The sequence below is a fragment of the Pseudochaenichthys georgianus genome, unplaced genomic scaffold (genome assembly GCF_902827115.2).
Source record: "Pseudochaenichthys georgianus unplaced genomic scaffold, fPseGeo1.2 scaffold_706_arrow_ctg1, whole genome shotgun sequence".
NCBI lineage: Eukaryota > Metazoa > Chordata > Actinopteri > Perciformes > Channichthyidae > Pseudochaenichthys > Pseudochaenichthys georgianus.
Genome location: NW_027263260.1, coordinates 39365 through 49958, shown reverse-complemented (window position 1 = coordinate 49958; position 10594 = coordinate 39365). Strand labels below are relative to the sequence as shown.

Below are 10594 nucleotides of genomic sequence, written 5' to 3'. Positions count from 1 at the left end.
CAATGCTCCAAGTCATTTAAGAAGGGATACATTCCACCGGTCGTCCCTTACAGTGATTTGATGTCGAGCATCTCACTGAGTTCTCAAATCAATGGGAGTCGGCACGGAGAACATCCCTCTTTACTTGTACACTCCAAAGACCTGTGTGTTTGCTGTAGCAGAGTCCAAGTGGTGGAGGCATTATACTTTATTTTCAGACAACAAAGAACTGTCTATTGCATTGGCCGGGAATCGGACCCGGGTCTCCCACGTGGCAGGTGAGAATTCTACCACTGAACCACCAATGCTGAATTATAAAGCCACCATAGGGCAGTTGAGGCGAAAAGTTCAGCCAACAAAGACTGTTTTTCAAGCAACCACGCTTCTAGAGCCAAGTGAGGGCCACCGCGAGGGCTTGGACTGGGACAACTATGGTGGTGTCTGTTCTCGAGGACGGCCTCCACAATAACTCTGGTTTCTCTTCAAAGCGTATAAGTCTTTCGCCTTTTACTAAAGACTTCCGTGGAGAGGAACACCTACGAGTTCAACCTATTTTTGGTAGGCTTGGCCATTTGGCTGAGCATTCTGAGTTTGTGAAAGACAAGAGCAGTCATTAGCACCTGGGCGATCCAAGCTACCCAGCGCCTCTGTTACGCCAGGTCAAAAGAGCCTCACCAAGACCTGCGGCGACTGCGCAACGAGTCCGTCTCCCGCAGCAAACTTTAAGGGTCATCGCTTCTCGGCCTTTTGGCTAAGATCAAGTGTAGTATCTGTTCTTATCAGTTTAATATCTGATACGTCCACTATACGGGGACTATATATTAAATGGATTTTTAGCACTGGGAGCTGAAAGAGGGGCTTGCCCCGTTCACTCCACGCATAGACCCGGTATTGCAGCGCCTCCGGGAACGGTGCACCCATCTCCTGCCTTGTGGAAAAACAAACAAAGACGCATCTCGAAACCAAAACAGATGGTTTCAATTGACGGCAGAAACTTCAGCACATCAGCAGCGGATCTTTTTTGGACTCAATGCCAAAGACGCTAAATATGACAATATTGAACTTGCTTGGCTCTGGAGCGTGGCACGCTGAGAGGCTCACTGCAAGGGACAGAGATATTTCGAGCCCAAAGGAAGGACACATTCTTGGGAGGACATTGGCACCAGAAAGTCTCTCCTGGAGCAAAGAAGCCGCCACACATGCAAGCTGTAGCCAGGTTGTCTTTGACCTTTTCTTCAACACTATAATGAGGGGAGAGAGCGAACGCAGTCCCCCACTACCACAAATTATGCAGTCGAGATTCCCACATTTGGGGAATTCGCAGCGGTCAGCATAGCCGGGGTGCAATGGCCGAGCCTCGCCCTGGGTGAACCAATTTTTTCAATTTTTAGACGCTTTATTGTTTTAAGGCACATAAATTACAAAAGATAAACTTGCATGTACATGTTTTCTCTTTTAAAAAAAACACAATTATACTCATATTACAACAAAACATATGTTTTCTTCTTTTTTCCAACAATTCATTTAAAATGCATTCAAATATTTTGTCTTTTTCAACAACAGTTCAGTTAAAAATGCATCAATATCTGCAGGTATTTATCTTTTTCTTTCCCAACAACAATTCAGTTAAAGTGCATCAATGTCTTTGGTTCTTGTCCCAACACCAATTCAGTTAAAGTGCATCAAAATATTCATTTTTCCCAACAACAAATCATTGAAAGTGCATCCATCAGTTCCTCAATTTTCCACCTGATTTTACTTTCGGCCACCTTAAACTTTACTCTGTCCGTGAGAATGTAGTCATGGACCATTTTGAGGCTAAACCTTTACCACTAGCTGTGTGGACATTTGGCATTTCATAAAGGCGGTTAATTTTATACAGAAAGTTCGGCATGGTTTTCAAAGTGTCACCATTTGTCACCATTTGTCTTCTTTGATCTATTTTTATTGGATTTCATAGCCTTTTCTTTTTTCAGATATATATCCTTTATAGATGTAGCCGAAGGGGCGGCAACTACATCCTCAGGCTCCAGTAAGGGATTTGAGGTTGGGGAGGGGGAGTCCCCGTAGGAGGGGGAGGGTTCACCTGACAGTGATGACTCCTGGGGGCGTTTCCGTGATGGCGAATCCCCTGCGTCTTTTATCTGGATGATGGCGATAGGTAGGACTAAAGGGACACTTGCCTGTGCTTTTTCAGGGGGGTCCTCCCTGAGTACTTGCTTCCCCTGGGGTTGGGGAGTGATGAGCTTTGCCATTATGGAATCTAATGTATTCTCGGCGTCTTGAAGGGTCCCAGGGTTCCTCCCGTTTCTGGTACCTGGGTCATGGTTGGGCAGTGGAACTGCCTTCTGGACTGTAGCGTCGGCCATAGGGAGGGGGATGTAGGTCGTGCCTATGATGTCCTCCACTGTGTCGGCGCTCCAGTCGATGAGCGATTCACCTCCTGCTGTCTCCTTCTCTTGGTCCTGAATGGGCTCTTGTATTGGCTGCTGAGAGACATTATTTGTTGGTTCTTTGTTGGTTTCTGAGCGGGAAGGCTGACTGATTTCTGGTTCCTCATTTGCGTGTTCTTCCTCTCTGGCTTCAGGGGTTTCAAAAAGTGAAAGTTTCACCCGGTTGAAGTAAGCATGCGGGCAGTCTTTGAAGCGGTGGTTTTCGGAGGAGCAGAGGTTGCACTTGACAGGGGTTGGGCAATTTGCTGAAAAGTGGTCTGTTGCTTTGCAGATCCTGCAGATATTCCGGTTACAGTCTGCTGCAAGGTGGTCTAGACTGCCACACTTCCTGCATTCTTTTGGCTGCCCATAGTAGAAGACAGAACCCCTGAAGGCTCCCAACTGTATGGTGTTGGGAATGTGTCTCAGCACCCCATCCTGTCGTTGGAGACGGACCTGGAAACGTCTAGACCCGGTTTTTATTCCATCAATGTCCATCACCTCTATTGCATTTTGTACTTCGCAGTGTAAGTGGTGTCATGCTGATCTTATCAAAGCCTGATGCTGACGTTTTCTTCTTTTCGAATCTCTCCAGGCAGTTTTGGAAGTGTTGGCTGGTTGTAAAGATGACCTCAAATATATTTTTCCCCGGGTAAGCAAAGATGTATTCCAGATGGTCTGATGAAAAATCAAGCTCTTTCTGCAGGATGTGTCGGCTGAACTGCAAGCGGTGCATCTGTAGATCTTCCAGAAGGTCAAAACGAACAGCGTTCCGGCGATTGGTCTGGTTTGACACCATGGTGAACACACTGGTCTTGGGTTACCATGGATACTTCGTTGCTCCCCTTACACCGCACTACAGCAACAATGCCAAAGGAGAACCACCACCTTGGTGATCATGGTATCTCCCCTGCCAGGTAAGTATGAGTTGGACGGGTCAGAGACAGGGCAGTCTTGCAATGACAAAGGACACGGCGTGGCGGTTCCTGCCTCTGAGCCGGCCAAAGCAGCCCATCAAACACATTTAACCCTAAGCCTTAAAGACAGATAAGGCTTGAAATAGACATAGGTTCCAATCGGGGGCACAAAGTGCAGCACAGCAGCAGGGGTCTTTTTTGGACTCAATGACAAAGAAGCTAAAGGCGAGAGCCACGAACCATGCTAGCGCAGCTTCTGTCTGCAGTTTTCGGCCCATTTAAACCCAGTGTTTTGCTCCCTTTGAGCTCTATGTGTTCTGCAACCATAATACAAAGTTGACCTTGCTCAGAGACCTGGGAATACCCCCCAGATGCAAGGCAATATTGTGTTACTTCGATAGCACATATAATAAAATTGGTACGATACAGAGAAGATTAGCATGGCCCCTGCGCCTGCGCGCCAGGATGACACGCAAATTCGTGAAGCGTTCCTCATTGCCAATTTGTAATGATTTTTCCAACTTAAATCCCGATTCCTATCAAGCAGAGGTGGAAGAAGTACTCAGAACTAACAGTTGAGTAAAAGTGAGGTTGCTTCTCTTGTTTTATACAGTATTTTGTGTTTTTGTCCAATCGGGGCCACAAACTGCAGCACAGCAGCAGGGGTCTTTTTTGGACTCGATGCCAATAGTCACCCAATAGTAAAACTCTCTAATTGTGTGCTAGTACATATTCCAAACAACAGTGAAGCTATGTTGCATTTGCGGAGAATGGGAACCTAGTTTTCCTCTTGGCTTACAAAGATTATACCACTCATCTGCCCACATTCACAAGACATCGTAACTACCACTACGCTGGCGAGGTCAACAGCACGGTCAACAAGGTGGATTGTTCAACAGATATTCTATATGCTCCAAGTCATTTAAGAAGGGATACATTCCACCGGTCCTCCCTTACAGTGATTTGATGTCGAGCATCTCACTGACTTCTCAAATCAATGGGAGTCGGCACGGAGAACATCCCTCTTTACTTGTACACTCCAAAGACCTGTGTGTTTGCTGTAGCAGAGTCCAAGTGGTGGAGGCATTATACTTTATTTTCAGACAACAAAGAACTGTCTATTGCATTGGCCGGGAATCGGACCCAGGGTCTCCCACGTGGCAGGTGAGAATTCTACCACTGAACCACCAATGCTGAATTATAAAGCCACCATAGGGCAGTTGAGGCGAAAAGTTCAGCCAACAAAGACTGTTTTTCAAGCAACCACGCTTCTAGAGCCAAGTGAGGGCCACCGCGAGGGCTTGGACTGGGACAACTATGGTGGTGTCTGTTCTCGAGGACGGCCTCCACAATAACTCTGGTTTCTCTTCAAAGCGTATAAGTCTTTCGCCTTTTACTAAAGACTTCCGTGGAGAGGAACACCTACGAGTTCAACCTATTTTTGGTAGGCTTGGCCATTTGGCTGAGCATTCTGAGTTTGTGAAAGACAAGAGCAGTCATTAGCACCTGGGCGATCCAAGCTACCCAGCGCCTCTGTTACGCCAGGTCAAAAGAGCCGCACCAAGACCTGCGGCGACTGCGCAACGAGTCCGTCTCCCGCAGCAAACTTTATCCGATCCCAAGATTCGGGCTGAGATTCACACTGCGTTTTCAGGCAGTTGATGTGGCGGAAGATGTCTTGTCGAGGACATGGTTCTGCAGGAAAGTCATCATGGAGCAGCTAAATCTGAAGGTCGATGCCATCTACTGCCTACAATGGAACCAGCAGGAGAAGGCTTTTGACGTCACCCTAAAGGACGAGCAAGTATACACAAAAGTTGCTAAGGACTGTGTTGCTGCTGCTATGCTAAAGCCGCTAGCCTGCTACAAGGTTTTAAATTTGGACAGACCAAATTTCAGGACAATCACGGTCCACACGTTTAATCCCTTTGTGACTGACAAAGCGCTGGCTGATTTTTTGAGGCTGTATGGGGAAGTGCTAACTGCAGCAAGGCATGTCAAGGACACCATGGGGATCAGGACAGGTCGAAGGCAGTTCCAGGTGCTTCTTAAATCTGATCCAGAGAGTTTTGGCGGCCTCAAGCACCCGCCTGCCTCCTTCAGCCTTGGAGCAGATCGAGGGTACCTATTCTACCCGCGCCAGCCAGCTTTCTGCAGGCGATGCAGACAATCAGGCCATGTGGATGGAGGGTGCAGCGGCGCCAGCTGCCGGTTTTGTGGCCAAAGAGGACATGAGGCCAAAGACTGTACAGTGCCAAAGGCCTGCCATGGCTGTGGTGGGATCGACCATCTATACCGAAGCTGTCCCGAGCGCAGGAGGACGTTTGCGGAGGTAGCCGGGGCCAAAAACCGGAAGGAAACGGAGTTCGAGGACCTTCTGGAAGGGCTTATTCAGTGCCAGAAGGCTATGTTTTCAGAGAGCACGGGGGGGGACCGTGACAGTGGAACAGGGACCAGGAGGCGGCTCGGGGGCTGACAGTGTGGACAAAGGCCCTGTGGGGAATACAGACTCAACTGTAGCAGCCGAGGTGGGTGTCAAGACAGGGGCACGTAAAATAGCGGAGGCTTTCGGAACAGAGGCTTCAGCAGACAATGGGGACTGCTCGCAGATCGGAGACAACAAAAGGTCAAAGACTGAGGGAACGAGGAGGAAGGTGCAGGCCAAAGAGGTGGTGGCGGCGGTGGGTGAAGGAGATGGGCTGCAGAAGAGGGAGGGACCAGTGAAGGACAGTGACCAGGGGAGGGTCAAAGTGGACGAAGGCCATGGTTTGGGTGGAGGGACCAAGGAGGAGGACCCAGGGGTTGTAGGGACTGTGCTCCCATCAGGGTTGCCACTGGTCCGGGAGCTAACTGCTGAACCACTGCTGCAACCGCCTCCCTTGGGGGATGACACACAAGGAGGCGCGGTGTGTCCCTCCACCTTTTCAAGTATGCTTCCCGTGTTATGGGCCGACCAGATGGACAGTGACGACCCCTATGCATCGTGCTGAAATGGGGACAACACGCCGCTTTGGAAAGATGGAAGGGAGGTTTAGGGCTGGTGGGGTGAAGACCAGATCACCTAACTGTATTTGCATGTATGGAAAGTAAAAGTGTTATATGTGTTGTATTTAATGTCAATTGTTTGTAAACTGTGTATATGAATGAAGTAAATTGAAGATTTGTTATAATAAAAAAAAAAAAAAAAAAATCTGTTCTTATCAGTTTAATATCTGATACGTCCCCTATACGGGGACTATATATTAAATGGATTTTTAGCACTGGGAGCTGAAAGAGGGGCTTGCCCCGTTCACTCCACGCATCGACCCGGTATTGCAGCGCCTCCGGGAACGGTGCACCCATCTCCTGCCTTGTGGAAAAACAAACAAAGACGCATCTCGAAACCAAAACAGATGGTTTCAATTGAGGGCAGAAACTTCAGCACATCAGCAGCGGATCTTTTTTGGACTCAATGCCAAAGACGCTAAATATGACAATATTGAACTTGCTTGGCTCTGGAGCGTGGCACGCTGAGAGGCTCACTGCAAGGGACAGAGATATTTCGAGCCCAAAGGAAGGACAAGCTCTTGGGAGGACATTGGCACCAGAAAGTCTCTCCTGGAGCAAAGAAGCCGCCACACATGCAAGCTGTAGCCAGGTTGTCTTTGACCTTTTATTCAACACTATAATGAGGGGAGAGCTCGAACGCAGTCCACCACTACCACAAATTATGCAGTCGAGATTCCCACATTTGGGGAATTCGCAGCGGTCAGCATAGCCGGGGTGCAATGGCCGAGCCTCGCCCTGGGTGAACCACCTTGGTGATCATGGTATCTCCCCTGCCAGGTAAGTATGAGTTGGTCGGGTCAGAGACAGGGCAGTCTTGCAATGACAAAGGACACGGCGTGGCGGTTCCTGCCTCTGAGCCGGCCAAAGCAGCCCATCAAACACATTTAACCCTAAGCCTTAAAGACAGATAAGGCTTGAAATAGACATAGGTTCCAATCGGGGGCACAAAGTGCAGCACAGCAGCAGGGGTCTTTTTTGGACTCAATGACAAAGAAGCCAAAGGCGAGAGCCACGAACCATGCTAGCGCAGCTTCTGTCTGCAGTTTTCGGCCCATTTAAACCCAGTGTTTTGCTCCCTTTGAGCTCTATGTGTTCTGCTACCATAATACAAAGTTGACCTTGCTCAGAGACCTGGGAATACCCCCCAGATGCAAGGCAATATTGTGTTACTTCGATAGCACATATAATAAAATTGGTACGATACAGAGAAGATTAGCATGGCCCCTGCACCTGCGCGCAAGGATGACACGCAAATTCGTGAAGCGTTCCTCATTGCCAATTTGTAATGATTTTTCCAACTTAAATCCCGATTCCTATCAAGCAGAGGTGGAAGAAGTACTCAGAACTAACAGTTGAGTAAAAGTGAGGTTGCTTCTCTTGTTTTATACAGTATTTTGTGTTTTTGTCCAATCGGGGCCACAAACTGCAGCACAGCAGCAGGGGTCTTTTTTGGACTCAATGCCAATAGTCACCCAATAGTAAAACTCTCTAATTGTGTGCTAGTACATATTCCAAACAACAGTGAAGCTATGTTGCATTTGCGGAGAATGGGAACCTAGTTTTCCTCTTGGCTTACAAAGATTATACCACTCATCTGCCCACATTCACAAGACATCGTAACTACCACTACGCTGGCGAGGTCAACAGCACGGTCAACAAGGTGGATTGTTCAACAGATATTCTATATGCTCCAAGTCATTTAAGAAGGGATACATTCCACCGGTCCTCCCTTACAGTGATTTGATGTCGAGCATCTCACTGACTTCTCAAATCAATGGGAGTCGGCACGGAGAACATCCCTCTTTACTTGTACACTCCAAAGACCTGTGTGTTTGCTGTAGCAGAGTCCAAGTGGTGGAGGCATTATACTTTATTTTCAGACAACAAAGAACTGTCTAATGCATTGGCCGGGAATCGGACCCGGGTCTCCCACGTGGCAGGTGAGAATTCTACCACTGAACCACCAATGCTGAATTATAAAGCCACCATAGGGCAGTTGAGGCGAAAAGTTCAGCCAACAAAGACTGTTTTTCAAGCAACCACGCTTCTAGAGCCAAGTGAGGGCCACAAGCGAGGGCTTGGACTGGGACAACTATGGTGGTGTCTGTTCTCGAGGACGGCCTCCACAATAACTCTGGTTTCTCTTCAAAGCGTATAAGTCTTTCGCCTTTTACTAAAGACTTCCGTGGAGAGGAACACCTACGAGTTCAACCTATTTTTGGTAGGCTTGGCCATTTGGCTGAGCATTCTGAGTTTGTGAAAGACAAGAGCAGTCATTAGCACCTGGGCGATCCAAGCTACCCAGCGCCTCTGTTACGCCAGGTCAAAAGAGCCGCACCAAGACCTGCGGCGACTGCGCAACGAGTCCGTCTCCCGCAGCAAACTTTAAGGGTCATCGCTTCTCGGCCTTTTGGCTAAGATCAAGTGTAGTATCTGTTCTTATCATTTTTTCCAGGAATGACATTTCGAATCGCGAGGAGAAAGGAGCGATGGCCGGGAGGACCCTCCGGATGGTCCTGTACAGCCCAGCCTTCACCATGGACCCGGTGCATGAAGGCTGGGGGCATGTCAGCTGCAGACGCCAGATCCGGTGTGGCATCCAGAGAAACAGCCGACATGCAAAGAAGGGGTCGGGGGACGCGGGAGGCTGGTGGTAGATCGGCTGGGATTGGGGGGGGTTCCACCACAGATTCAAGTCTGTGATGAGGCTCGGCCTCCCCCACTGGTCCCTGGTGAACAGCACCCGACCGATCCACTGCTGCTGCTCCACAGTGAGAGCTGCACGCCAGGACTCGGGCAGCAGCTGGAGAGAGAACCAGAGCAACGTAAAGGGCACGTATATGTGAGGACATCGCTCCAGGGCAGCAGGTGAGCAGCGCTTGCTTTGACAGACAGTCTTACCTCACGCGGCGGAGGAGGGAAGGCTGGCCCCGGCAACTCCTCCTGTCCGGGAGCAGCCGTGGCTGCGGGCGGCGGTAGCGAGGAGGGAGCTGGTGCAGGCTGGACTACTGCTGGAGGTCGCAGGGCGTGGTCTTGTTCCCACGTGGCTTCCAGCAGCTCCTCGTCCGTGGGCTCGCCCAGCACGGCAGAGACACCAGCCCCCTTCTGTGGTGCGGAGGAGGGGGTGGCGGGAGGCGGATGGAGCGGGAGAGGGGCCTGAACATCTGAGGCTTAAAGAGAAATCAAAGTCAACTTTGTGTCAATCTCAAAAGATGTTTGTACACACAGAAAGACACAGCCCAGAGGTATAAACAAGACACACAGGTTTCATTAACATGGAAGAACTAGATGTTAGTTGCGTTGTGTTAATATTGAGCTACAGAAACTAAAACCTAGTGCAGCAGCACAGACGGGTGTTTAAAGAGAGAAAGTGACGACGAAACAACGACTCCAGATTAGACGTGCTGAGGGAGCGATGCAGGCGGCGAGCGGTTGGAGGGGTTACACAGGGTTACGAGGGAGAGGACGGTGAGCTTACTCTACAAGCACTCGTTAGTGATGATCTGACAGGCGATTGGTCGGCGTGAAGCTTGGTGATTTGAGACTTGCAACAGGCGGATAGTTATTCATTAAAGCAAACTTACCTGCCAGGTCAGATCCTTCTGAGTGCGGACATTTATAGAGCAAAGTAAAGGGAGAAGGCTCAAAAAGGAAGTCAAACTTTCAGTTATCAACAACATGTTGCATGAATGCTCCTTGAGTTTTTACTTACACTGCTCCATGTCAACTACCGCCCTGATCAGCTCCTCATCGGAAGGCTCCTCCGATGGCTTGGAGGGAAGAGCTGATCTGAGGGAGGCTGTAATTGCAACGTGAGTGAGGAGAAAATATACAGTGAACATGAGAAATACGAATAGGGTTAAACTGTGCATTTCATTCGGGCTGGACTTGCCTGGAAATGCAGGCTGAGGGACCACGAGCTTCTTGATCTTTGCCTGCATTTCCACCGCAGACAGAGAACGCCGCCCGGACACGAAGGCCGCAAACGCTGAACCAAGAGGCCTATGAGACAGAACAACATCTAGAATGCACAGCATGAAAAACACCAACGTGTCTTCAGAAAAGTCATCCAGGTACGTCCAACTCAGACGGCTTTAAAATAATACACGCACTTTGATGCAGTCCTCGCTCTCTGGCCAGAGACAGAGACTGTGCTGCTGCTGCTGCTGGTGGTGCTGGTGCCGCTGGTGGTGGATGCAGCAGCAGCAGCAGCAGCAG

At 49.3% G+C, this 10594-nt stretch overlaps 9 non-coding genes and 4 pseudogenes across 9 annotated transcripts; 8 read left to right on the top strand and 5 right to left on the bottom strand.

Moving 5' to 3' along the window:
- Positions 1-216: 216 nt before the first annotated feature.
- trnag-gcc (transfer RNA glycine (anticodon GCC)) lies at positions 217-287 on the bottom strand. Its single transcript has one exon. It is a non-coding gene; the product is annotated as a tRNA-Gly (tRNA).
- A 158-nt stretch (positions 288-445) lies between these two features.
- LOC117443927 (U5 spliceosomal RNA) lies at positions 446-562 on the top strand. Its single transcript, XR_004551735.1, has one exon. It is a non-coding gene; the product is annotated as a U5 spliceosomal RNA (small nuclear RNA).
- A 148-nt stretch (positions 563-710) lies between these two features.
- On the top strand, positions 711-901 carry LOC117443933 (U2 spliceosomal RNA). The gene has a single exon (XR_004551738.1). It is a non-coding gene; the product is annotated as a U2 spliceosomal RNA (small nuclear RNA).
- Positions 902-1227: 326 nt separating this feature from the next.
- Positions 1228-1358, bottom strand: LOC117443932 (U1 spliceosomal RNA; annotated as a pseudogene).
- Positions 1359-3714: 2356 nt separating this feature from the next.
- Positions 3715-3828, top strand: LOC117443930 (U6 spliceosomal RNA; annotated as a pseudogene).
- A 622-nt stretch (positions 3829-4450) lies between these two features.
- trnag-gcc (transfer RNA glycine (anticodon GCC)) lies at positions 4451-4522 on the bottom strand. Its single transcript has one exon. It is a non-coding gene; the product is annotated as a tRNA-Gly (tRNA).
- Positions 4523-4680: 158 nt separating this feature from the next.
- Positions 4681-4797, top strand: LOC117443926 (U5 spliceosomal RNA). Its single transcript, XR_004551734.1, has one exon. It is a non-coding gene; the product is annotated as a U5 spliceosomal RNA (small nuclear RNA).
- Positions 4798-6487: 1690 nt separating this feature from the next.
- Positions 6488-6671, top strand: LOC117443915 (U2 spliceosomal RNA). Its single transcript, XR_004551728.1, has one exon. It is a non-coding gene; the product is annotated as a U2 spliceosomal RNA (small nuclear RNA).
- Positions 6672-6997: 326 nt separating this feature from the next.
- On the bottom strand, positions 6998-7161 carry LOC117443931 (U1 spliceosomal RNA). The gene has a single exon (XR_004551737.1). It is a non-coding gene; the product is annotated as a U1 spliceosomal RNA (small nuclear RNA).
- Positions 7162-7539: 378 nt separating this feature from the next.
- Positions 7540-7653, top strand: LOC117443929 (U6 spliceosomal RNA; annotated as a pseudogene).
- A 622-nt stretch (positions 7654-8275) lies between these two features.
- On the bottom strand, positions 8276-8346 carry trnag-gcc (transfer RNA glycine (anticodon GCC)). The gene has a single exon. It is a non-coding gene; the product is annotated as a tRNA-Gly (tRNA).
- A 159-nt stretch (positions 8347-8505) lies between these two features.
- LOC117443925 (U5 spliceosomal RNA) lies at positions 8506-8622 on the top strand. Its single transcript, XR_004551733.1, has one exon. It is a non-coding gene; the product is annotated as a U5 spliceosomal RNA (small nuclear RNA).
- A 148-nt stretch (positions 8623-8770) lies between these two features.
- LOC117443918 (U2 spliceosomal RNA) lies at positions 8771-8884 on the top strand (annotated as a pseudogene).
- Positions 8885-10594: the final 1710 nt, after the last annotated feature.